At 35.6% G+C, this 25,496-nt stretch overlaps 1 pseudogene; it reads left to right on the top strand.

Annotated features, from left to right (window-relative positions):
* Positions 1-7,098: 7,098 nt before the first annotated feature.
* On the top strand, positions 7,099-9,129 carry LOC140140691 (beta-1,3-galactosyltransferase 5-like; annotated as a pseudogene).
* The last annotated feature ends 16,367 nt before the right edge of the window (positions 9,130-25,496 follow it).

Below are 25,496 nucleotides of genomic sequence, written 5' to 3'. Positions count from 1 at the left end.
AAGTCTTTACATTCAGTGATTTGCTCATCCGGATGATCGTAAAAATCATCAAATTTAAGATTTTGATACCTTTGTCATTGTCATAAATGTGTTAACATAGCCTGCTATAGTGGTTCAGTCGAAAGCCATGTATTTATGACAAAAATAAGGAATTTACATGAACCTGTAATTTATATACTGACAGTATTTAAATTAGCTTGAATGGGGCTTCAACTTCGTCAATACTGCTGTTTTCTTTCTTTTTTGCCAAATTTTTCATTTCAAAAATACCAAATGACAATTTGAATGACTTATCCGTCACTTTTAAGCAATTTATAAATAATTTTATTTTTTTACACTTTTGATGGGATCACTGATGATCGGTTTTAAATTCAATTTTTATTTGTAAAACAATGTATAGGCCTAGTCTATCTAGCCTCCGTCCATGTGCTATCTACTGAAGATAGCTGCTATCTACTGAAGATAGCTGCTATCTACTGAAGATAGCAGATCATTACCAGGTGCATTGTGTTTGATCAAACTCAATAACCCTCTACGTTTCAAACTAAATTATGCTATAATTATTTGAGATTGAAATTTATTAAAAACATTAAAGTAGAAATTGCTTTGTATTGATAAACGTAAAATTTGAATATTATCAACAAGAGTCCAAACAAACAATACCACAATTCAAGTAACATATTGAAAATATGCAATGGCCTGGTGTCAACAAACTTTCTCATTACCGTTAGTCTCGTGTACAAGACTGTTTGAGGTTTCTTTATCACAATATAAAAGCTGAAGATGACAAATTCTGTGACTCAGACTACCTTACTATACGATGACGCCATCTGCAGCATGTGACTGAGATGATTTGGATGACAATATTTTCAATGGGATGCGCGAGCAAAATCCTAGCGTAGTTTGCAAGTCATGGTATTTTTTAAATGCAGTCATATGATATCTTTGGTAGCTTTCATGTTGAGCAAATAATTATACATTTGAGAAACAGTTTAAATAGCAAACGTATATATTATATAAGCCCATATTACATGTATTAGTCTGGATGTTTTACAATTTGTTGAGTAATTTCGCGGACTACCGTAAAATGGGATAACTACGGTCAGCGGGGTAACTTTGGTCGGTCAAATATATTTTTTTAAATGGTCATATTTTCGTACAGCAATATTGTTTTTAGTCATATTTGGTGTCAATTTGTTAAGAAATATGTTTGGAAGAAATAATAGTCGCTCATGTGTAATTTCCTTGAAATTTACGAAAAAATTTGTGAGCAAGGATGTGTGTTTGATTAATTTTGCAAGGTGTCAAATGTCACAAAAAACAACAACTTGCCCATATTCAGCGAAGATCAATTTTTTTGATTTTTTTTTCCTTCATGGAATGTAATACTGTGACCAAAGTTGCCCCAAAGGCGGGGTAACTTTGGTCAGGTCATTTTTAACCCATATAGGGCACCCTTACAAAATTATTAAAAAATCTTTTTCAACTTCAAGGTGTAGAAGGAAACCCTAATGTCACAAAAAAGAGTTAATTAGAAATATAAGTGGTTTTGTTTGGAAGCAGTGGTTTAAAAACTCTGAAAAGTGTCCAAAGTTACCCCATTTTACGGTATATAAAAGGGGGGAGAAATTCTCTCTACCTCAAAGGTACAGGCAAAATGATTGGCACCAATCAAGCAAAGCCTGCTACTTCTAATTAATTGCAACCGTTGGGCATCTTGAAATGACCAGAATTTATAGTTTTTAAAACATTAAAAGGGCATTTCGTGATCCACAGCCTCATCCCCGGCCCACTTTTCTTAAAAAATAATCGAGATTTACACATAAATCATCTACATAACTCGCAAAATCGGAATTTTTTGGAATAAGCTTTTTTCACGGATATCTACTGAAAAATTTCATAAAAAAGGATGCTATAGGATCAAGAAATCCTCCTACAAATTAGGTGGATTTTATGTCACATTTTGATGAGGTAGACTTTGCGGGAAACTGATGGGTAGGGCCTATAATACACCCGGCGGTAGCCATATGTCAAATATCAAAGTCAAATTTTAGCATGTCAAGTTTCGATATCATCGGTTTAAAGCCCATTCAGTGCTCATCTGGATTATCGTAATGATCATCAAAATTCAGATTTTGGTATACCTTTTGTCATATACCGTAGATGTGCTAATAATGGCATGCTAGTGGTTCAGCCGAAAGGCACGTACAAAGACAAAATAAGGCATTTACATAAATATTGATATACTGATAGTATAGGCCTATAAATTAGTTAGTCCTACATGTATTTGAATGGGCCTCAACTTTGTCAATACCCTACTGGTTTTTTTGGTCTTTTTCATTTGCAAACTTCACTTGAAGTTAAGCAATTTATAAACAAATTTATTATTTTTTTACACTTGCGCTGGGATAATGGACTTTAAATATGCTGTTTGAATGATTGACTAAGACCAAGCTAGCTTATACACGACCACACTCATGCATGCCACCATGCCATGCAAAAAATATATAGGCCTACGTTAGAAATAATGTGGTCGATTTGCTATCTACTGAAGATAGCAAATGGCATACCTATACTCATGATACTTGTAAATGATGACCGCGGAAAATGTATAACAAGATGCATGGCATTATATCCATTAATTATGTATATCTATAGTTTCATTCATGATCTGCATGATTAGGCCTATACCTAATTAAGAAGATCGCCAACCTCGTGATGTCATTTTGTTTATCGTACATTATAATTCATTTTGCATAACATAGTAATAACCTAGCAACAACAATAAGTTACTTAACAACATTAACAACCAACTTCAGACGACAATGAATGAATGAATCAATTGCTTACTTATTCAATATATCAAATAAATAAATCATGGTCCCTGAATAAATGAACTTGTTAAATACTTTCTTGCATATATAATTGCATACGTCTGTTGTTTCTATTTTGTTTTATTTAAAACGAAAGTTTCGTTTGTTTCTTTGTTTATTTCTTCTTTGTTTTTGACCGAGAAAAAAAGAACAAATTAATAGACTATTAATATAATAGAGGTTTTAACATTTTCAAGCAATAATAACAAACTCCAGTCAAATCATGTTTAGATAATAAACTATAGGCCTGCTGCAACGATATAAATCGTGTTCCAATTATTATACTCAGCACATGATCATCTGTTTTGGAAATCAAATAATTTAATTTCAGCTTGACCTATATTTCTACAGAGCTACGAATATTGCATTCCCGTGATGATATTTAAAATAGGTCACTATATAGATGTTTATAATCCGATATGTCTGACAGATAGCCTATCATAAATATGTAGGCCTTATAGAAGTCTGAGCGCTCATATCACATGCTTCAGGTTCAAATGAAGTTTAATACTGAGCTTAAACATGTGTTCATCGTCCTATAGGCCTACAGCCCAACATCCTCGAGTCCAACTGGCAATTATTTTCTTTTTTTAATATTTCTTTATTTGAAAATGTCACACCCGCTCACGAAATGACAATTTTATAACTTTAAAAAGTTAAAGGACACCTCATGATCGATCCGCTAATGTCTTTTTTTACCATCAGAAGCCTCGGACTATAATAATACATGATGTCCTTTTTTAATTTAAGTGGAGGCAATGGCCGAGATGAGATTCGAACCCACAACCTTGCGATCATGAGTCCAATGCAGTCTACTACTCCCTATTCCAGAAAAATACAGAACTAATTTTTTTGAATAAAAAAAAATATTATCCTGTTTTGCCATGCACATGAAACATAGCTATCTAAATCCTAATCCTTAAACAAATTACACAGCCATTTGCTCTTGCTAGCTTTTGTCAGGGTCATGGTCCTGCTTTTATGAACTGAACACCAATATTATACCGGTACAGGTTTATACACATCATGGGTTATTACAAGAGTCAACAAACATTCAATTAACTATAGATAATGGACTTAGTTTTGTGCAATGTAGTAATTTTTTGAAGTAAATCGCCTGCTGCATAGTTTTCTATACAGATGATATGTTTATTTTGTGATCAGGCCTGGCCATGACCTGCTAGGTCTCATTAACCAATCAGTTATGTGTAGGGGAGAGCGGGGAGTGTTCGCCCTAGGGGCAGGTTCGCCCACCCCTTGTTTCTCAGCACTACGGCTATCGGGGAATTTGGTGATGGCAAAATTAGGTGACATAGGTCATTATAAACTTCTCATATTATCTACTCGACATATAGGGACGTGTTCATCGAACTGCAGCCAAAACAAAAAATTTACACCAAAACGTAACTTTTTCTTGCATTAATAATGTTGTATTATCATTGATACATAAATACAGATGGTTTTAATGGAAATCTGTATTTGGAACATATGGGATTTGTTAAAGATTTAATGCAGTTATAAACTCCTTATTCGATTTGTATTTTGCATACCCTAAAGAAAATACAAAAATGTGCACAAGGGGCACGTTCGCCCTTTTGAGGATGGGGCATGTTCGCCCTATATCTTCCCCGGGCGGACTTACCCCAAACTGGAGGGCGGACCTGCCCCATCAGCGTATTATGCAAAATATTGATAATTATACCATTAAACAAGGTAAAACTACTGAAAAGCATGTTTTTTTAAACTTATGTGGTATCAGTATTACTCATACCACCGTTTATGTCCTAATCCATAATCTCCCCGAAGTTGTAAACATGATACGTTTAAGCTCACTTTGGACCCCTACATTTAACCCTGACCCGACCCCTGCAACAAATTTAGTGACTCCCCAGAAGAGAATGAATGCCCTGTATACACTTTCTAAATGTTTGCATGGAATATGTTACTGTTACACAATGTTTAAACCTTTTTTGTGATTAGGGTAAACTTACCCCACCATATGGGCGAACCTGCCCCAATATGGGGCAAGTTCGTCACTTTGCAAAACTTTTTTGTTTGCTCTATCCTGTTGCTATTGTAACGCCTATAGTTCTGGGATTGTGGTCGTATATAGCTAAGACATAGGGCTTTCACATGGGCTAATCAGGTCATCCCTAACCATAAAATTGACATCGCTAGGCTGGTCAGAAAAAAATAGGGCGAACACTCCCCGCTCTCCCCTATATTGTCAGCATGTAATGGCTATAAGCCAATTGCAAACATGTTTATAAAAAAAGGCAAAAAAAATCCTACATTTAACAGACTCTTTGCCGGCCAAGGGCTAAATAGTAAGTTGTCATGTGGGGCAAGATTAGATATTAAAAGGCATACAAACTAGGGTAGATATTAGGAATTATTTTCTAGTCTCTTTACCACAGGGTTGGTGGGCTATAGCTATTCAAGAAGCAGGATATGTAAGGGATAAACTGTGCATATGAGATGTGGGTGCAATTAGTGGCATCATTTCACTGCCGTGAATTAATTAGTGCTGTATTTTTCTGGAATGGGAAGTACCACTCGGATCGTCTCCGGTTGGAGCATGCAGTGGTGTTCAGTGGTCCACAACAGCCTATTTTATTTTCATTTCCAATTTTCCATTCCCCTAGAAATTGCTAGCGCATTAAATTTTGCTCGATAGATCTTTCAAAATAGAAACTCACCCTTTTTTTTCCTTGCGACGATAAACATGGAATTTTTATCTATTGGCCAATTGAGGTGAACAAACTTTCTATTTCGTTCCAACATTTCCGCGAGAGTTTTTCAGTTTCATAAAATAAGAATATCAATATTTTGATCGTGATCCAAAATATCGTGACCCTTGAATATAAATACAATTATTACAAAACATGTTTTAATATCAGGGAACTTATTTTTCTCGAATATACTGTTTTTTATGTGTATTTTCGTTTATTTTTAGCAAATTTACTCATGACCTATTTGTTGTAACTTACCGCAAACATACCATTTTGTATTTATGGCTTATCGAGGACAGGTCGACAAACTTTTGCCAGCTCGTACAAAAATACATTGAAAACCCGTGTTGTGGCGCGCTTACACAGAAAGTTTGTTGACCTCATACCTGCCCCAGCCGAGCCTCCCCACAACGACCAATCAGTATTCGCTATTTCACAAGCCCCTTTCTTGAGAACTACACCACATTTCGCCAAAATTCATTCTAGAAACGCTTGCTGTTAGAATAAGAAAAATTTTAATGCTAAATTATTGCACATTCTAGGGAAGCGTGGTTACTGTTTTGAAATAACCGAGTGAGAGGGTTTTCAAGAAAATATTTTTCCTGTCAAAACTGAAGCATCCTCTGTATAAAAGAAAATATGAATATTAACTGCACATCATATATAACTATTCGTGATACCCAATTGTGGCATATTTGAGGTCGTTTATGAGGCAGAGAATTTTATTTAAATATTATATACGCCAAAATAATTTTTTAATTGAGCAAGAATAAGGATAGAAAAAACGTAAAAAATTCTATGTATAAATAACATTAGACCCGGCAAAAGATTACTGTTTCGTTTTTATGGTATTCTAATCTTTTATTTCCCGAAGAAACATTTGGGGTCTAAAATGGATTTTTTTGTAATTGATAAAAACATCGAACGTGTATACAAGAAAAATGGTAGGTTCCTCTATAGTATTTAACTGACCATGCTAATGTACTGACACCGTGCGAGCACATGTCAAAATCGATATAATGTATTGTCCGTATAGACGCGCATTTATCATTTATTATTGTCGGATTAACAACAATTGAGCGCTATTATACGCATTAATGTTTTTAGGCAAATAAAATTCCAAAATATGGTACGTTTTCTGCTTTTGCTTGTCACGTGGTAGGCCTATATTGAAGTTGCGATTATATCTTCAAATAAGTTTCAAATGGATTCCATCAACACAAGTGGCCGACTGGTCTAAGGCGCTAGGCTCATAGAGCATATCCAAAGCGGCGTGGTCCGCCGTGAGTTCGAACCCCGCCTCTGCCAAACTTTAATAGAAGTAATATTAAAATTTAACTTTTTTTAAATTTCATATTGGGGAAATGTGACTGGGAGAATTTATGTATGGCGTGGAGTGGTGTGCTTGAGAACCAATCAACTGTCTAGATAGGAATGACGTACCTCATTTACATGTATAATTAGATCCTATGACTGAAATGAGTAGTGTTTCCTCCAGATCTTTGTCAACATACAGCATGCGGGTCGATGTGGCTGTGAAAATAGATTGATCGGCTTCAGTGGGAATGTTGAATATGTATCAATTTCTCCCTGCTAAAAAGTATATTTTACTCCACTTTTAGTAGATAAAGACTGGAACCTCAATCTTTACATCATGAGGTTGTTGCAGAGAAAAATCGGCTCCTGACAGTGACTAGGATTGTGTGTTTTTGAACGTGGGACTGAAGTTGGAGACCACTTCGCCAGCGCAGTGTCGTTGCATGCAGTGGATTTTTCGATATTCGACTACGTGGCCATTCACTGGAAAGTAACTCTTATCAATAATTCAATAATATTAGTCTGCCAGTGCAAAATATCAATGATAGCTTACTTGGAATAATTAAGCAGATATCATTCTTGCACATTTTTATGGACATTTATTTATGAAAAATAGATTTACGTTGTAGTAGGATATGCAAGATATGTTGTCAGCGAAATCTGCATAAATAATGCCACCAGATAATGTGTTTGTTACACCCACCAGCAGTGACATGACCAGCTCAGCTTTGTGACTAGATTTTACTGAGTACTATGAATACATGTACAGCCATCATGAAATATATAGTAGTCAAACTCCTCTCAAGTTTTTCCTCGATGAGGACTGTGGCACTAGCAGCTTTCCTAACAGTAAGCTCGCTCCTCATGATGTCATTACTAAACAGCAATGACTCCACAACTGGGGGTGTTTTTGGTCACAGAAAACCATCACTACAGATCAAAACAAACCATATACTTTTCCACTAGAACCTCTTCTCCCACCAAAGGGAGTAGGCACTTTTCGTGCTATCAAAACTGAACCGTCTTATGAATGTGCAATAGGAACCGATGGACCAATTTTATATTCTCCTTTGTGTCCGCCAGATGAAGAGCTTTCGTTAGTTATTCTTGTGACGTCTGCACCTGGGCATTTTATGCAGAGGAAAGCCATCCGTAATACGTGGGGAAGACGAAGACATGTATCGGAGAAAGTGACGAAAGCTTTCCAAGGACACTCGCCATGGAGGACAATATTTTTGATTGGATCAACAAATAACATGTCAATGCAATCAAGAATTGAAGCAGAAGCCAGAAAAGAAGGAGACATTTTACTCGGAGATTTTATCGATGATTATCAGAACTTAACAGTCAAAGTCCAACAAGGACTCTGCTGGGCTTCCCGCAATTGCAATGCAAAATACACACTAAAAACAGATGATGACTGTTTTGTGAATACAGAACTTTTTACAGAATTTTTAGAAAAATATAACCGATACACATCAGGACTGTACATTGGAAGTTCCATGAAAACATTAGATGTGATTCGTAATAAACTAAACAAGTGGAGTGTTTCTAAGGAAGCATACCCATACAGTCGATACCCTCCATATGCAAGCGGTACAGGATATTTACTTTCAAGAGACGTTTTACAAGAAATGGTGCATAAAGCTCCAGAAGTGCAATATTTTCCAATGGAAGACGCTTACACAGGTGTTATAGCAAACAAAATTGGCATCAGACTAAGAGACACAAATCGATTTGTTTTGAATAACGTAAGCTGGAGTGTGTGTAATTATCTGTATTTGTTGGTCATTCATCAGGTTACTCCGGAGCAGCAATATCTTGGGCTGATGTACTCTGAAGAAGCCTTGGACCCTGAAAAGTGTTCACAGTCGGAAGAGTACAAGAACTGGATTTAATTAATTGTGATTTATATTTATATAAGGGGACACTCAAAGATATTGCATTCCGACCAAATACATGTATTTCACACTACCCCCAGAACAAGTTACAATGCACATGTTGTCTTGCCATTGTTTGACCATATTCAAGTCCCTTTGGAAACCATTTGTCGAACGTTGTAATTTTAATTTATTACTTTTAACAAGTTAGGATGGACATTTGGTCAAGCATTTTAAATTAAAAACATGGTTTTTAATTCCTCATAACTACTTGCCCTGTAGCACATTTCCCCATGCATGTGTACACTGTGTATTTATTTTGTGAGTGTCCCACCCGGTGGGGTCACTCCCTGGCAGGGGGGACGCGTAGGACCGTTACCACAAGTACAAATTACCCCCTTTCGCAGTCGAATTCAAGGACAAATCATGAAATTTTACCCCTTTTTACTCCATAACGAGGACAAAATGGTACTCTGAAACCCCCCTATTTTTTAGATTCCAAGGACACATTTGCAATTTTAACCCTTATTTCAACATTTCAAGGATGAGGCTTTTATGAATGTTTTTTTCAGTAATTAACAAGGCATCACAGAATTCCACGGGATCGAGAGAAAATAATAAGAACCTTTTTTTTTTTAATTTCGTGGACATTTGTGTGATAAAACACCCCTATTTTTCCAATTTCACAGACAATTTTGTCCACGGACAAGCCCTAAAAGTGACCCCTTTTTCCGCGATTTTGGTAACGATCGTGCGGTCAGTATTGCAAGTTGAGTGACCCCACCGGGGTGTCCCATGTATCATGTGATGCCAATTTATTTGTGCTTTCTTGTAGTTAAGTTGTATTATAAAAACCTGTACATGCTGCATGGTGAATTTAGTATGTAAACCAAAGAACTAAGGACTTTCACAGAATTTGTTTTTCCTCAGAAGTCAGTACTCAGATACTGATTAACTGGAGTTTCTGATGTCAGATTTTTTTTTAAACCAAATAATTTGTCTAATCATGGAAGTACATGTACCGGTAGTACATCTAGTACTTCCATGGTCCACTTTATACAAATAATTTTGTATTAATTAATATTTCTGGCCCCATTTTCAAAGAAATAAAGTATGTGTACCGGTAGTCCGGTATTGGTCAAAACTCTGGTACATGTGCATAAAGTGAAAGTCTTTATGAAGTTCGTGTACAGTAAGCAGAGACAGACTATTAAATTATTATAATTTTAGTATACATTGTAAAGTCATCAGAAACTTCAGCCAAGTTGTCAAGATATTTTTAGTGGGCTTTCCTAATCAGCAGCTAAATATTAATGCTGTAGTAGAAACATTGAGAAAGATTAGTCCATGGGTTCAATCCTTAATAATTGAACTAATTTTTCTTGTATTGATTGTATCAAAAAATATGTGCACAAGATGTGCGTGTGGTGTTTTTAAAGAGTCGCATTGTACACATTTACGTCAGTTTTGTGCAATAGCAATGCAAAGATGGGATTTGGTATAGCTTGTTTTAAAAAAACTAGTAAGATACACTCCAACACCATACAATAAGCAAAAGAATTAAGGTAACAGTTATGTTCACCCCTGTATATCCTAAATAAAGACAAATATGTCAAAATTAAAACAAGCAGCCGATGCCTGTACTCTTAAACTCTGATCTCTACTACCTGCATGCTCTGATTTTTAAGACCTCATTTGTTGAAATTGGTTGAGAATTCAAGAAATGGTGATCCAAAACCTAATGAATATATATACAAAATAAAAAGTTGCACGGCACTAGTTCTCTTGTTCGTGAACGCTTTGTGTACAAATCAATAAGGCATGCAATGTCATGGCAAACTGCAACTTTTAAATTGGCATCTTCCTCGTTGTGAAAAATTTCAACAAATGAGGTCTTAAATTCAAGCTAAAAGATGCAGCTATTGGCTGTTGGTTCCAATTATGACATAATTATTTGCATTTGTTTTTTTATACAGGGGTGAACGTATGGTACCTTAATTATTTGGCTTACTTACTGTTTTATTTATATGGCAAATCATTTGATTTTTTTTGCAATTTTTGTTTATAAAACATATTTGATCAATCAATCAATAAATTAAAATTTATTAATTTTTACCGAGTAATATTTTGATTTGAAATCACTCATGTGGACCCTTGAGGTATCTCCATTTATTCTGTTTGATTAACATTCAAACTTGACGGAACTAATTCCAACTAACTAAAGATATTTGAATGCCATATCACATTTTGTATTTTATTTTTATTAACTTTTTTCCCAACAATACGGTATTGGTTTCTAAGGGCCTAGTTTTCTTTACATGAAAATATAATTTCTCTACTTGAGAAATTAGCTAGATTTGAATGTATGCTCCAATTTTATCAATGCTGCTATTTTCCTCTTCTTTTTTTTTTTTTGTTGGCCAAATTCATATTTCCAGGGACTGTCTTTTGGAATTTGCAGGAGAGCAATAAATAGCTCTTCTGGAGCTTTCAAGGATAGCTGTTTAGAGCATTTACAATAGAATGTAAGGAGGGAACTTTGGTTAACTAAGGAGAGCTAAAAATCACTCTCCTACAAATGTATATCAGATTTATTAAGGAGGGTAGTAGAGAGTGATTGCTCTCGCTCTCCTCAAAAGGCAGTCCCTGTATTTCAGAAATACCAATGACAATTTTCATGACTAAAATATCCTTCGCTATTTTAGAAATAATTTATACACAATATGAATGTAATTTTTTTATAACTTTCGCTGTCACTGATAAAATTTCAAGAATTTATCTGAAATGGGAGATCAACAATATTCAACATAATTTGCTAAGTTCAAGTTGTAAACCAATACCCTTGTTTACATGAACAAGTTTACCTGAATAGGAACCCTGGAGGAGTTTAAATTTATATGGGAAAGAATGCATGCTCAGTCATACTATGCATACTGTTCACATGTTCACACAAGGCTTAAGATTTCAGTGATACCCATACAATGTATCATTGGAAACAAGGGCTTAGGCAGCCAGCGGTGTAGGGAGTGTTTTACACGCCAAAATTTGTTAATTACAAACCCAGTTTTTACACACATGGCCTATACTTTGTACACAAATCCTAAATTTACACACCCATTTTTTTGAATTTACACACCCAAACCTTCAAATCCTGCCTAAGACCCTGATTGGAAAACAAGATTTCTGACACAAATTATCATGCTGAGGTTTAAGAAGAAGTGTGATAATCTAAGACCATTTTAGGGTGCTAGTATTTATGGGAAGGAGTGCAGTTCAAGATGATTCAAGTTTCAAGATTAGTTTGAAAGTTTTTAGCCACAGTGAAGGCACCCCAAGTTTGATGATGTCAAAAGGTTGAATGTCATTGTAGGGGCACTGTTTGTTTCTACATTGTGAGTACATGTACATGCTCCGAGTGCATGATAATATAAAATCAGGTGATACATAAAATACTGAAATTTACATTACAAAGTACATTTTGTAAGTTGGAAGAACCAAATGTTCTATGTGTACCACATACATGTACCAGCGTCAGTGTTTACTCAGTCCATACATGTATGTCTCAATTTTGGCCCAGTGAAAATTATTTTTGGCACACACAAATTTGCAATGCTGTGTTACAATTAGTCAATATGGGGAATTACTGAGCCAAAATTGGGCCAATTTGGGAAGGAAATGTTTCATTTGGCGCACCCAATTTCCAGAGAGAGTAAACACTGACCAGCGTCCTATTTCATGTCATTCTATGACCTCTAGAATATTAATTTTTATGCACGTGGGTGATTGTCTGATCCATAATTCCACATTTTCATCCCCAAAATAGATACATGTGACTACACAATGCATCAGTGAATGTCTGAATGACAAAAAGGCTTGGTTTTTTTTTTAAAATTAAAGTTTGGACAGCTGGTAGGCCTATACATAAGTACATAATATTGTAGGCCCTACATATTCTGCATGTAATTTCTTTTGTATATTTTGTGTCGTATTGAAATGAGTGGAGATGGATAGAAAAGAATTTGGGTCAAAATGAATAAAAAATATAACTTAAGTTTTAAACAATCTCGAAATGAGTACATTGCATTGTACAAGAAGAGCTAAAATTCATCAAAATTTGATTACGGTAGGCCTACCTGCAAAAAGCGCTGTTGGCACCGGAAGATTACAGGGTGCTCACCACCAATCATATCATATATACAATGTACATGTAGAGTCCCTTTGCACCAATCCATGATGGAATATTTTAACCCATTTCCACTTATTCATTTCCACCTGTTACAAATTATACTGAAATACCGGGGTACCCAAAGATCTACATTTATAATGTATGAAGATGTTCAGGTAGGCCTGTTCCAATATCTGTGGTGTGTGTGGACAAACTGGACATGTACAATGTATGTAAATTGTTGATGTGCATCCAGGGAAGAAACTTGAGGGACATTTAAAGATCATAGTGATCTCGGAATATAAATTTTGCCAAAAATTAAGTACCAGACCAGTATTGCAGACTCTCCTTGAGATACTGGTACTATTAATTGGTAGTACATGTAGTAGTATCATAGCCTAATCATGTAAAAAGAGCTGAATAGTCTCCTTCAGAGTGATTATTTATTATTTTATTTTTGTTGGTCAATGCTTATCCTGAAACCTATTATAAATAATTTAGGCCAAAAAAAGAATAGGTTTGTCTCATGTCCCCCGCACTGATGGTGAAAACGTTCAAAAATATATAAAAAATTTCACAATTTTTATTTTATTTTCTAAAACTTGACATATTGGCAAAACATAATGGGTCAAAACCGGTGAGTTTTCAAGGGGCAACCCCTCTGAACACCTGATTTATTGACAAAATATAAAATAAAACATGCATACCGTATTAGATTTCAAACTCTGTGGGACATGAGACAAATCTTTTTTTTTTTTTGGCCTTATTCTTCATGAGGGATATCGATCCGAAACATTTTTAGTTATAACCATGATTGATAATTGTACTTCTTTTTTTCAAACCTCAAACCTGATTTTTTGGCATTGTGTAGAATAGAAGTTAACGTTTAAACATACATGTCCCGACTTCCGGGTAAATTGAAATTGGTCAATTTCATTATTGCTTTTATCCACCTGAATTCAGATATGCCATGTAAAATTGTCATGGTATCATGAACGGATGAACCGTAATAATTTGGCTTAAAAATTGTTAAACTTTCTGTTTCATTATTTATTGGTAAGAATTGAAAAAAAGAAACTGACAGAAATGTTTTTTATGTAAACACAATTTCTCACCCAGGTGCTGAAAAGGCATCAGCATCGATATCTAGAAGTAGACAAGTAGTAATTTAGTTAGATTTAATGTCATGTGTACTTTTCTTAATTATGTATTGTTTGTATCATACAATATGTAGACCATACAAGCTATCAATGCAAGATATTGTATCATATTGTAAATACAGAGCTTTTATTGTGAGACATGTAAATATCTTTTATTAAGTAAGAATTATGAGTATTCAAAATGAAGACAAGATTACTTTTTGTAACTTAAATACTTCCTCAACTAAAATGTTGAATTCCTAACATATATAGATGTAGAATTCATTTAATAAAAGATGATTTTAATATGTGCGCACAAGTAAGACCAGACTCAGCCATCATTATTTACCAGTGCTTTAATCTCTTTTCTTTGTTATTGATTTGTTTATTTTGAGTTATTTTGTATTGTCCTGTTATGAACCATCATCCGTCCATCAAATCATATTGGATGTTGTGCACACCTGTTTAAATACCTCCAATAAAATATTATATGGACAAATAGTTTGTACCAAAAACCTATGTTGGTGCCAGGAATTTTATTTTCAGAGTGGCATTTAGGGCAAAGTGAGTTTCAGGGGAGGCAAAATCAACCAATTTTGTGCAAAATTGCCTTAAAAAGTGGACATTTTCGTAATTTTGGGTTTTTCTAAGGTATTTTCCCCCTGTGGTGCTGTTACTGCCAAAAAATCTTTTCCCCCCTGCAATTTGGATTTTGACATTATCAAATTTAGTCCAATCATGCACGATGCCTGATCAGGGTTCGCAGGTTTTTGCCGCAGGTGAAAAAAAAACGCGGTTTTAACCACGGTGTTAACCGCTTGGCAAAAACTGGTTTTTGCCGGCAAAAATGGCAAAAACTAAAACAGTGATTTAAAGTTCAAATTTTTGATCTCAAAATGAATTATTAAATTAAAAAAATATTTTCCGGAGTGTAACAAGGCTAGATTTTGTAATTAAAAATAACATTAAGAAATTAAAGGCATGCATTTTCATTGCTCACTTAGTGCATTTAACTGAAATCTGGCATTTCAAATTCAAAACTTTTTCATTTTAAGGACTTGATGAGACAAAAAATATGTTGAATGATTCATTAACCCTAACACCCAAAAATCTTACGATGAAAAAGTCTGCGCATGCATGAATCCCAGGGTCTGCGATGACGCAATCACCCTAAGTGTTATATGCGGACGGAATTGCTGGCCGGGCAGCAACAACCCGGTCCGTGATCGTGTGCTTGGCATGCGAGGGGTCAAAGGTTCTTCTTCTCCTTGACTTTTTCGGATCTTCTTTGACTTCCGATCCCAAAAAGCAGGGTCCAGTTTTAGGGTTAAAAAAACTTTGTATGTTTACTGTTTATGAGCTTTCTGTGTACTTGTTAACATTTGAGTGACTATACATAAGTTTTTGCCGGTTTAGACCAGGCAAAAACAGGTTTTTGCCAGTTATTGCCACTTTGTCGGCAAAAACCGAACCCTGTGCCTGATATATCCAACAGTGACAAAACTGACAAATAGGAAACGGTAAGTAGTCGCTGTTCGACTTCAAAGTGTCAAATGTTAAAGGAGCATCATTTAGGGCATCCCATTTGATTTCCAGGGGGCATGGGAGTTTTTTGGAAAAAAATACGCCCACCCCACTAGTGAGATGGAAAAAAAAAGAAACAATTTCCCCACTTTACTCCGCATGTTGGTAGGCATTAAAATTGAAAATTAAAAAAATATTTAAAAAATTTTCACTGTAAATAGGGTCTATGGATTTGTGTTGGCAAGTTCTGTAAATCTGCACTACTGTTGGCCTTACATGCACATCAGATGGTGGGGGTGTACTTGGGAGTGCAGAAATCTGAACCACTAAAAAGGAAATGATTACTAAGTTCAGAAGTAAATGTGATTTTACTCTCAAAACAGCTAACACAGGCCTGGGAACACAGGATCAGGATGGGTAGGCCAAGTCCAGTTTACTTTCACCCTGCCTGTTGCTAGAGAAAACACGTTCCTACATACACAATTACACATGCACACACCCCGGTCTCCTTTTCATAGTAGATGGTAGACCCTAAACATGGAAGTATGCCCTAAAAGAGGGCAAATTTGTGAAATCATGTGAATTTTACACAAGTGTTTGGGTTCATTGTAGGAGCTCCAAACTGCATGATTATGCATGGTGCTGAACTGAATTTTAGTGAACTTTTATATAGTCCAACCAGGAAGACTTCCTTTCTCCACCTGTTCATATTATTGAATGATGGGATTGGACTTAAATGGAGCATGGGTGGAGGGGCCCTGCATAGGATGGAAAAGGAAGTACATGTAGTCTACATCCATGGCTGTCCCAAATCTTTTATACATGTATATTAGTGTCAATGCTTTTCAGACCATTACTAATTCTTCCTGTTAAGTCATTTAAATAACAAACTTTGGGCAAACCCTTCAAGGTTATACAAAAGTATTACAAAACCGTAATAGGATTTTATCGTTTTATGTAGAAATGCAAATTGTATAATAAGATTAAGAACTATGCAATATATTATAAGTGCCTAAATTAAACATTTGGATAGGGACCGTGCAATAACTATGTGTACCCCTGGTTGATATATTCTCAAAATGGCCTGCCCAAAATCGCTTACCCTAGCCCCTTTCCGTGCCAAAAATCTTTGCCCTCGCCCCCTTTTGATGTGCCTAAAACATTTCACCCCCCCCTCCCCATGTTATGTTCTAAAAAATCTTCACCATCTCCCCTTTGCACATTTTTTTGGGGAACCCAAATTTGAAATCATAAAATGTCTTGTCATATTTATATTTATATAAATAATGCATCGAGCGCAGTGAGCAGGAAATTGTGCATTCCGGGTTCCTAACGTTTTTCTGAAACATCTTTTTCGGGCGTAAGGCCCTTCACAATTGATTCTTAGTTTCCTGTTTCATGGTTGAAAACAAGGGATGAGGCGACTTTTAATTATTAATTATCTATTATTTTCTTTATTTTAAAACAAGTTGTCGCAACCTACATCAACCCGTTTTGACAAGGAACATGCATTTAATTATTTTAAAATTATGTTTGATTTTATACACAAGTAATGGTACAGTTACATTTGTATGTTCCTTGCTTATTCATCATTATAGTTGATATGAGCCAAGCCAGAAAGCACCGTAACAAATGGAAGTCATTAAAAGTTATTTTAAAAGGGAAAATCCAAAATAAAAATAAAATAATTAGATATTTAGCAATTCTCTACTTTGGACGCGGGCGGGAAACAGGACACTAAGAATTAATTGTAAAGGGCCTAATATCGAAACAGTGCCCAAAACATCTCTGCCAAAAATGGCAACCCTCTTTTGACCTGCCAAAAATGATTGTGTGAGTTGGATCATGCATGGTGCCTCAAAAATTATGTGGGATTTCCATGTAATTGAAGCTTTTTTTTAAAGATGGATGCATGGTGCCCCAAAAGTATGTGGGGTTCCCATTAAGTGAAGCTTTTCCAAGAGATGGGTGCAAGGTGCAGTGCCCCAAAATTACTATATGTGGCAAAAAATGTTTGCAAAAATATTTTACAATAACATTTTGAACACATTTTAAAAACATTGTTGTAGTGTATTTTCAAACAAAACGGTTTAAAATGTTTTCATGACCTTTATATAACCCGACATTTAACGTTATTAAAGTGAAACGTTTTTATCTAAACCAAAACCCAAAATATAACCTGTTTTTTAATAAAACGTCTTGAAAACGTTTTTGTGTTTGCTGGGTATAAAAATAGCTAAAAATTGAGCAGATCAATATGAAACTGTAAAACTCAGACAATAAAAGGTTCTGAAATTTCATGATTGATTTGGCTGCACCAAGTTTCTATTTCCTGTTGTGATTCATTGTCCTTTTCAAATTACAATGAAGGTTTGTTTTCAAATCTCACAACTTCCACAATAAAAGGGCATTTTTGTTGATTTTCATGGTAAAATGGTTTTGAACACTTTTGTTTGGTTGTGACGAATTAAGATCAAAATAGATATGGGTTTTCCCGTGTATAGGTTTATTGGTGATTTAAAATGGTAAATTAATCTGTGAGGTCAAATTTGGGCCAAAATGCTCATTTTTGGCCCAGAATCCCCCCCCCCTAAAAAAACCGGTTTTGGGCTCACTTCTTTTTCGTTAAAAGAAACAAAAAATTTCTTAGGCCGGCCAAAAAAATTTTTTTTATTAATTTTTAAAACTAGATAGGGGCCTAAAAATATCAAGGAACCGATTATTTTGGGGGGGGGGGATTTTGACCACCTTTGAGAAATTTGTAGCAAAAAAAAAAAAAAAATGCTTAATTTTCAAAGAAATCATAAAAAATAATGATAAAAATAAAATAAATTTTCGCCCAAATTTCAAATATTTCTCACACGAAGAAATCATAAAAGAAGCCTGATTTTCACCCAAATTTCAAATATTTCTCACACAAACTTGGGACATACCCGGGGAACATAGTGCTTGTGACCCTTATTAAAAGATCATTTTATTTTTTGGGGTCCCCACTTTTTTAAAATTCCCCTATCACCAAACCCCCGACCAAACCCCTCTCTCTCTGGGGGAAGGGGGAGTTCTTCGAAAAAAAATTACGGGGATGTGCCACACAGACTTTCGGATGCTGACTTTCTCTATACCTACTTTTGGCTGATTTTGCTACCCATCAGTATACCAATTTTCCACCAAAATGCACCCGAATTTGCCCTATTTGGGCGCTTTTAGGGGCACTTCAACTGAAAGCCCACTCATTGATATACCAAAATTGCTGAAAAGGTACGCCAAAACCGTGGCACATCCCCGACGTACATACCTTCAACCAGGGAGAACCCCCTCCGGGTTCACCCTCTGTCTCTACGCACTTATGAGGAGCGTCACCCCCGGTGGGGAAATTCATTTGTTATTTTATCGATTTTCATTTGACACCACTCGGGGGCATTTCAAGATATGGACCGACCTGAGACCACTTCATGGTTCAGCTTTCATGGTTCAGTAAAATACAACAATTTTACTGTGACTAGTATACCTAACTAGTCTCAGTTTAAGGCTACCCATATATTTTAAAACATTTAAAATCTGTGGGCTACCCTTAACTAGTTTTGGCATTGTGGCATTTTTTTCCCAGCATGTTTATATATATTTGCATGCTTTAAATTTTGTGTGGCATTTTTTGAGCACTATTGAGCACTTTTGTATATTTTTTCGCGGTGACGGGAAAATGAACTTTTGACAATTGTTGTCTTTGTGGATACGTGTTTGAATGGACAAGTTATTATTGTGATAGAAGACTGATCAATGCTGATGGTGGCGGGACGTTTTTGTGCACTTCTACGTGTCTTCATGTTAAATGGACATTTGCATTTTGAAACAGACACAGCTGTATACTGTGGTGCGCCTGTATTAAAGGCGGAAAATCCTACCAACCAACCAACCAACCAACCAACCAATGCAATCAGGGCCTGTCTGCACCCTGCCCTGCAGTCAGATGCTGACTGCGACCTCTGTAGGTATTAGCATGAAATCGTAGTGGCTAACAGCGAGGGCGGTATATCACCTGTCGGCTTGGACTCTGGCTTGGACATACAAATATAAATGGGGCCCTGGAAAAAATGTGATTAAGTTAGGCGGGCAGCCTAACTTATTTCTTTCTTGCCATTTCTTTCTTTAAGTTAGGCGGGCAGCCTAACTTATTTCTTTCTTGCCATTTCCTCTTTCTTTCTTCTTTCTCACAATAAGCCCAATCGCCATTGTGACTTCCGGTTTTTGAGAGCACTTTTAGGACACTTTGACCTTTGACATATCGGGGAAATTTCCCTAATTATTATTTATTTATCTATTATTGTAAAAATGTTATCATTAAAAATATTTAAATAATTAATTTATACAACAAATATATTTTTTTGATTTGTTTTTATTCTAGTAAAACTTTTTAAAATTATTTTTGTATGCACAAAAACCAATATTTCTGATAGGTCAAAGGACAAAGTGTCCTAAAAATGCAAAAACTGTCCCACAATGCATTGCAAACTTCTAATGCCGATTTGGCTTATTTGCTACTACTTCCACATCATCCTTGATCGGATTTCGACCAAACTCAGTCACAAGCAGTATTGGGTAGCTGGCTACAAAAGTTATGTGTTGTTTAACGTCAGAGGTCATCCAAGGGGTCACAGGGGTCAAAAAAGGTAATTTTAACCGAAAATGCTCCGATTGAGCTGAAATTTAAATGCCATGATCCTTAGGACATTCTAAACATGTTTAAAATATTTTAAAATTTATTTAAGGTCATTAAGGGGTCATAAAGGGGTCAAAGGTCAGGTTTTTTTCAAAATGCTCCAATTGAGCTGAAATTTAAATGCAATGATCCTGATGACATCATAAACATGTTAAAAATATTTTAAAATTCATTTGCGGTCATTAAGGGGCAATAAAGAGGTCAAAGGTCAAGTTTTCAAAATGCTTCAATTGAGCTGAAATTTAAATGCAATTATCCTTGTGACTTTCTAAACATGTTAAAAATATTTAAAAATTCATTTAAGGCCATTAAGGGGCAACAAAGGGGTCAAAGGTCAAATTTTCAAAATGCTTCAATTGAGCTGAAATTTAAATGCAATGATCCTTATGACATTCTTTACATGTTTTAAATATTTCAAAATTCATTTCAGGTCATTAGGGGTTATACAGAGGTCAAAGGTCAAGTTTTCAAAATGCCAGCTTTCCACGATCAAGGTATACTAAAACGGCAATTTATGAAACAGTTTTATTAAAAGTAATACTATCCAACACCCAGCACAGTATTGCTTGATCAGATCATCACAATCATCCGCCTAACTTACCTCGTGCCCTTGCAAAGGGCACAGTTGCTCTAGTTTCTTTCTTCCTCTTTCTTCTTTCTTCTCACAATTTGCTACTACTGCCACATCGTTGATCGGATTTCGACCAAACTCAGTCACAAGCAGTATTGGGTAGCTGGCTACAAAAGGTATGGGTTGTTTAACGTTAGAGGTCATCCAAGGGGTCACAGGGGTCAAAAAAGGTCATCTTAACCGAAAATACTCCAATTGAGCTGAAATTTACATGCAATGATCCATATGACATTCTAAACATGTTTAAAATATTTTAAAATGCATTTAAGGTCATTAAGGGGGTCATAAAGGGGTCAAAGGTCAAGTTGTTCAAAATGCTTCAATTGAGCTGAAATTTAAATGCAATGATCCTTATGACATCCTAAACATTTTAAAAATATTTTAAAATTCATGTAAGGTCATTAAGGGTCATAAAGGGGTCAAAGGTCAAGTTATTTAAAATGCTCCAATTGAGCTGAAATTTAAATGCAATGATCCTTATGACATTCTAAACATTTTGAAAATATTTAAAAATTCATTTAGGTCATTAAGGGGTCATAAATGGGTCAAAGGTCAAGTTTTTTGAAATGCTCCAATTGAGCTGAAATTTAAATGCAGTGATCCTTTAGCTTTGCTCCAAAGCCAACCTATTTTCCACCCAATAGAAAGAAGATATGAAAAACCATGCCATATCCCTCTGACACCCCCCCGCTTGCCGCCTCCCTTTGCAATATGAGTTAATAACTTGAAAGTGGAGTCAAATATTGTTTGATGTTCAAGGCCCAGGGGTTCAAGGCTCCAACTTTTCCAACCTCCCTCACCAAAGTATATTAAATATGATCACTCCCTAAGGCCAAGTAAAATAATTCTTTCTTCTTTCTCACAATTTGCTTCTTCTGCCACATCCTTGATCGGATTTCGACCAAACTCAGTCACAAGCAGTATTGGGTGGATGGCTACAAAAGTTATGGGTTTTTTTCAACGTCAAAGGTCATCCAGGGGTCACAGAGGTCAAAAAAGGTCATTTAATCAAAAAATGCTCCAATTGAGCTGAAATTTAAATGCAATGATGCTTATGACTTTCTAAACATGTTTAAAATATTTTGATATTCATTTAAGGTCATTAAGGGGCCATAAAGGGGTCAAAGGTCAAGTTTTTCCAAATGCTCCAAGTGAGCTTAAATTTAAATGCAATGATCCTTATGACATTCTAAACATTTAAAAAATATATTTAATTTCAATTAAGGTCATTAAGGGGTCATAAAGGGGTCAAAGGTCAAGTTTTTCAAAATGCTCCAATTGAGCTGAAATTTATATGCAATGATCCTTATGATGTTCTGAATATTTTAAAAATATTTTCAGACGCATTTAAAGTCATTAGGGGGCAATAAAGGGGTCAAAGGTCAAGTTTTCAAAATGCTTCAATTGAGCTGAAATTTAAATGCAATGATCCTTATCTTATCCAGCACAGTATTGCTGCTTCATCAGATCGTCACAATCATCCGCCTAACTTACCTCGTGCCCTTGCAAAGGGCACAGTTGCTCTAGTTCCTCTTTCTTTCTTTCTTTCTTTCTTTCTTCTCACAATTTGCTACTACTTCAACATCCTTGATCGGATTTCGACCAAACTCAGTCACAAGCAGTATTGGGTAGCTGGCTACAAAAGTTATGGGTTGTTTAACGTCAAAGGTCATCCAAGGGGTCACAGGGGTCAAAAAAGGTCATTACAACCGAAAATGCTCCGATTGAGTTGAAATTTAAATGCAATGATCCTTATGACATTCTAAACATGTTTCAAATATTTTAAAATTTATTTAAGGTCATTAAGGGGCCCATAAAGGGGTCAAAGGTCAAGTTTTTCAAAATGCTCCAATTGAGCTGAAATTTAAATGCAATGATCCTTATGACATTCTAAACATTTTAAAAACATTTTATAATTCATTTAGGTCATTAGGGACCATAAAGGGGTCAAAAGGTCAAGTTTTTAAAATGCCAGCTTTCCACGATCAAGGTATATTAAAACGGCAATCAATGAAACAGTCTTATTAAAATTAATACTATCCAGCACCCAGTACAGTATTGCTGCTTGATCAGATCGTCACAATCATCCGCCTAACTTACCTCGTGCCCTTGCAAAGGGCACAGTTGCTCTAGTTTTTTTCTGTTTTCATCAGGCCCCCTCTAACATGGCTTTGTGAACGGTCCCTAATGAAATAAACAGTAAATAAATTGATATATGAATTTATATATGTTTTTACGGGATAAAGATTGATTTATTAGCTATTTTAATATTGGCGTGATTGGGGCTCGAGCAAACTGGCATAGGCCTATATGAAAATATTGAGAGAGAAAAAAATCCTGATTTTTTCTCTCTCAATATTTTCATATAAACCTATGCCAGTTTGCTCGAGCCATCCCCAATCACGCCATTTAAATTATAATTTCTCGGGCTTGCATCGTTTATTTCCGATCCTCGCATATATTAATTTGTGTTTCGCATTGTCTTAACGCCCTGCTAGGGTGAAGCATATAGGCCGCCTCCTTCTTCACTATTTTAATATTGTGTAAATTATTTGCCGTTTCATGCGAAAGAGGTCATAAAATGAATGTTATTTGAATATTGATGTTTGTTGTAAGTCTCTTGCATTAACTTAGCCTCAACTGTTGGGCTCATTTGAAGAATAACATGATGCAGTCATGTCTACAGTAGAATTCATCTCGACCTTTGCAGGACTTAACCCCATTAAAAGCTATTAACCAAGATAACACTCATTGAAACAGCTCAACTGATTAAATCGGATCTTCTCTGGTTGTGCACAAGTGGCTGTTTTCATGTGCGATATCGCAATAAAGCTGGTATTATAGCTTCAGTTGGGTAACCGATTATAAAGGAAACGAAAGGAAACAATGGTATGTGTACCTTTGTTCACGAAATGAGACAATGGTCTGCTTTTTGTAAACCAGCATTCTTGAAAATGAGCAACATAATGATTGTTTCTTCATATTTTTGGTGTTATCTGTCGTTTACATATCCTTCCTAAAACACAAAAGTGCGACCCTCTCCAAACACCTAAATTAGCTAAAATTTTAGGACATGTTACAAAACTATATTGTCTAGAATTTTAGAAGAGTACTTTTAATATTGGCCGGTTATTTTTCACACAGCGACGTTAACTAGGCAATGTACTATTAGGCCCCTACCTATAACATTAACTAAAACACCAAAGTACGAATATTTCCAAACATCTAAATTAGCTAAAATTTAGGACATGTTAAAAAACTATATTTTCTAGAACTTTAGAAGAGTACTTTTAATATTGGCCGGTTATTTTTCACACAGCGACGTTAACTAGTCATATCCCCATACTTTTAACGGGAAAGAGCACTGTGTATTGTGTATAGGAAAACGGACAGTAACTGCAGTATGACGTGATGTTGATGTTTTCCAAAAGATAAGAATTTGAATGTTTTCCCCTTAGTTGCATTGGGCTGACCAAAAAATCACGATTAGGCAAGGGTTTCACTTACTTTTTTTTAATTTATACCCTAAAAATCATCGACTCGTGCAAAATATCAAACGATGTTGAACTAGTAGGCCTACATTATTGCCCCCTTGTTCATTCATTTTCACATACGGTATCAAGTGCGTAGTTCTCAGAGAAAGAAACTTAATTTCTTGGGTTTCCAGTATAATTTTGAAGAATATAACTCAATACCGTATAATAATGAAAAACAAGTATTATGATGACATTTCATGAACAGAACAGATAGGATGATGACAATTCTGACAATCAAATCGGAACTATAGTACTGTTGCACCTACCTTCCTTGTGAATGTGTACCTCCCTACAGTTTTACACTTTCAGTTTACACGTCGGAATCTGACATATAAATGAAGGTATGGTTGAAATCGTGGACAAGATTTCCCTATTATCGTAGGCCTATAAATTGTGTTGAAACATAAATTGGCAGCGAAAATTGCCACTTGTTTGTCCACTACGCAGGGGGGGGGGGCGTGTCTGAGGACGATGTTCCCCCTCAGAAGTATGACTTTTGCAAAATGAAGACCTAATTGAAGCGATTATTTGGTGGACCATTTTAGCACCATTAGTGAGAAAAGTTTCACTGAGCCGAAAATGTGTAAAATGACGCTCCATGAAGCCTTTCGTGGACAAGTACCGTAGTTTCCCCTATTATTGTAGGCCTATAAATTCTGTTAAACATATGGCCTAAACTGGCAAATGTTGAAAGCAGAAGCGAAAATGGGCACCTATGCATCGGGGTGTTTGAGGGGATGTTCCCCCTCAGAACTTGGGAAATTTTGCAAAATAAAGGTCCAATTATCGTCGTCACTACGGTTGTCATTTATCTCATTATCTCGAAATTATGTTGTCACTTATGTCGTCATTTATCTCATCATCTCGAAATTATGTTGTCATTTATGTCGTCATTTATCTCGTCATCTCAAATTATGTCGTCATCTCGAACTTATCTCATCATCTCGAAATTATGTTGTCACTTATGTCATCATTTATGTCG

Source organism: Amphiura filiformis, chromosome 1 (assembly GCF_039555335.1).
Source record: "Amphiura filiformis chromosome 1, Afil_fr2py, whole genome shotgun sequence".
In the NCBI taxonomy this organism is placed as follows: Eukaryota; Metazoa; Echinodermata; class Ophiuroidea; order Amphilepidida; family Amphiuridae; genus Amphiura; species Amphiura filiformis.
Note: the sequence above shows the minus strand (reverse complement) of the source record. Positions and strands in the feature narration are given on the sequence as shown.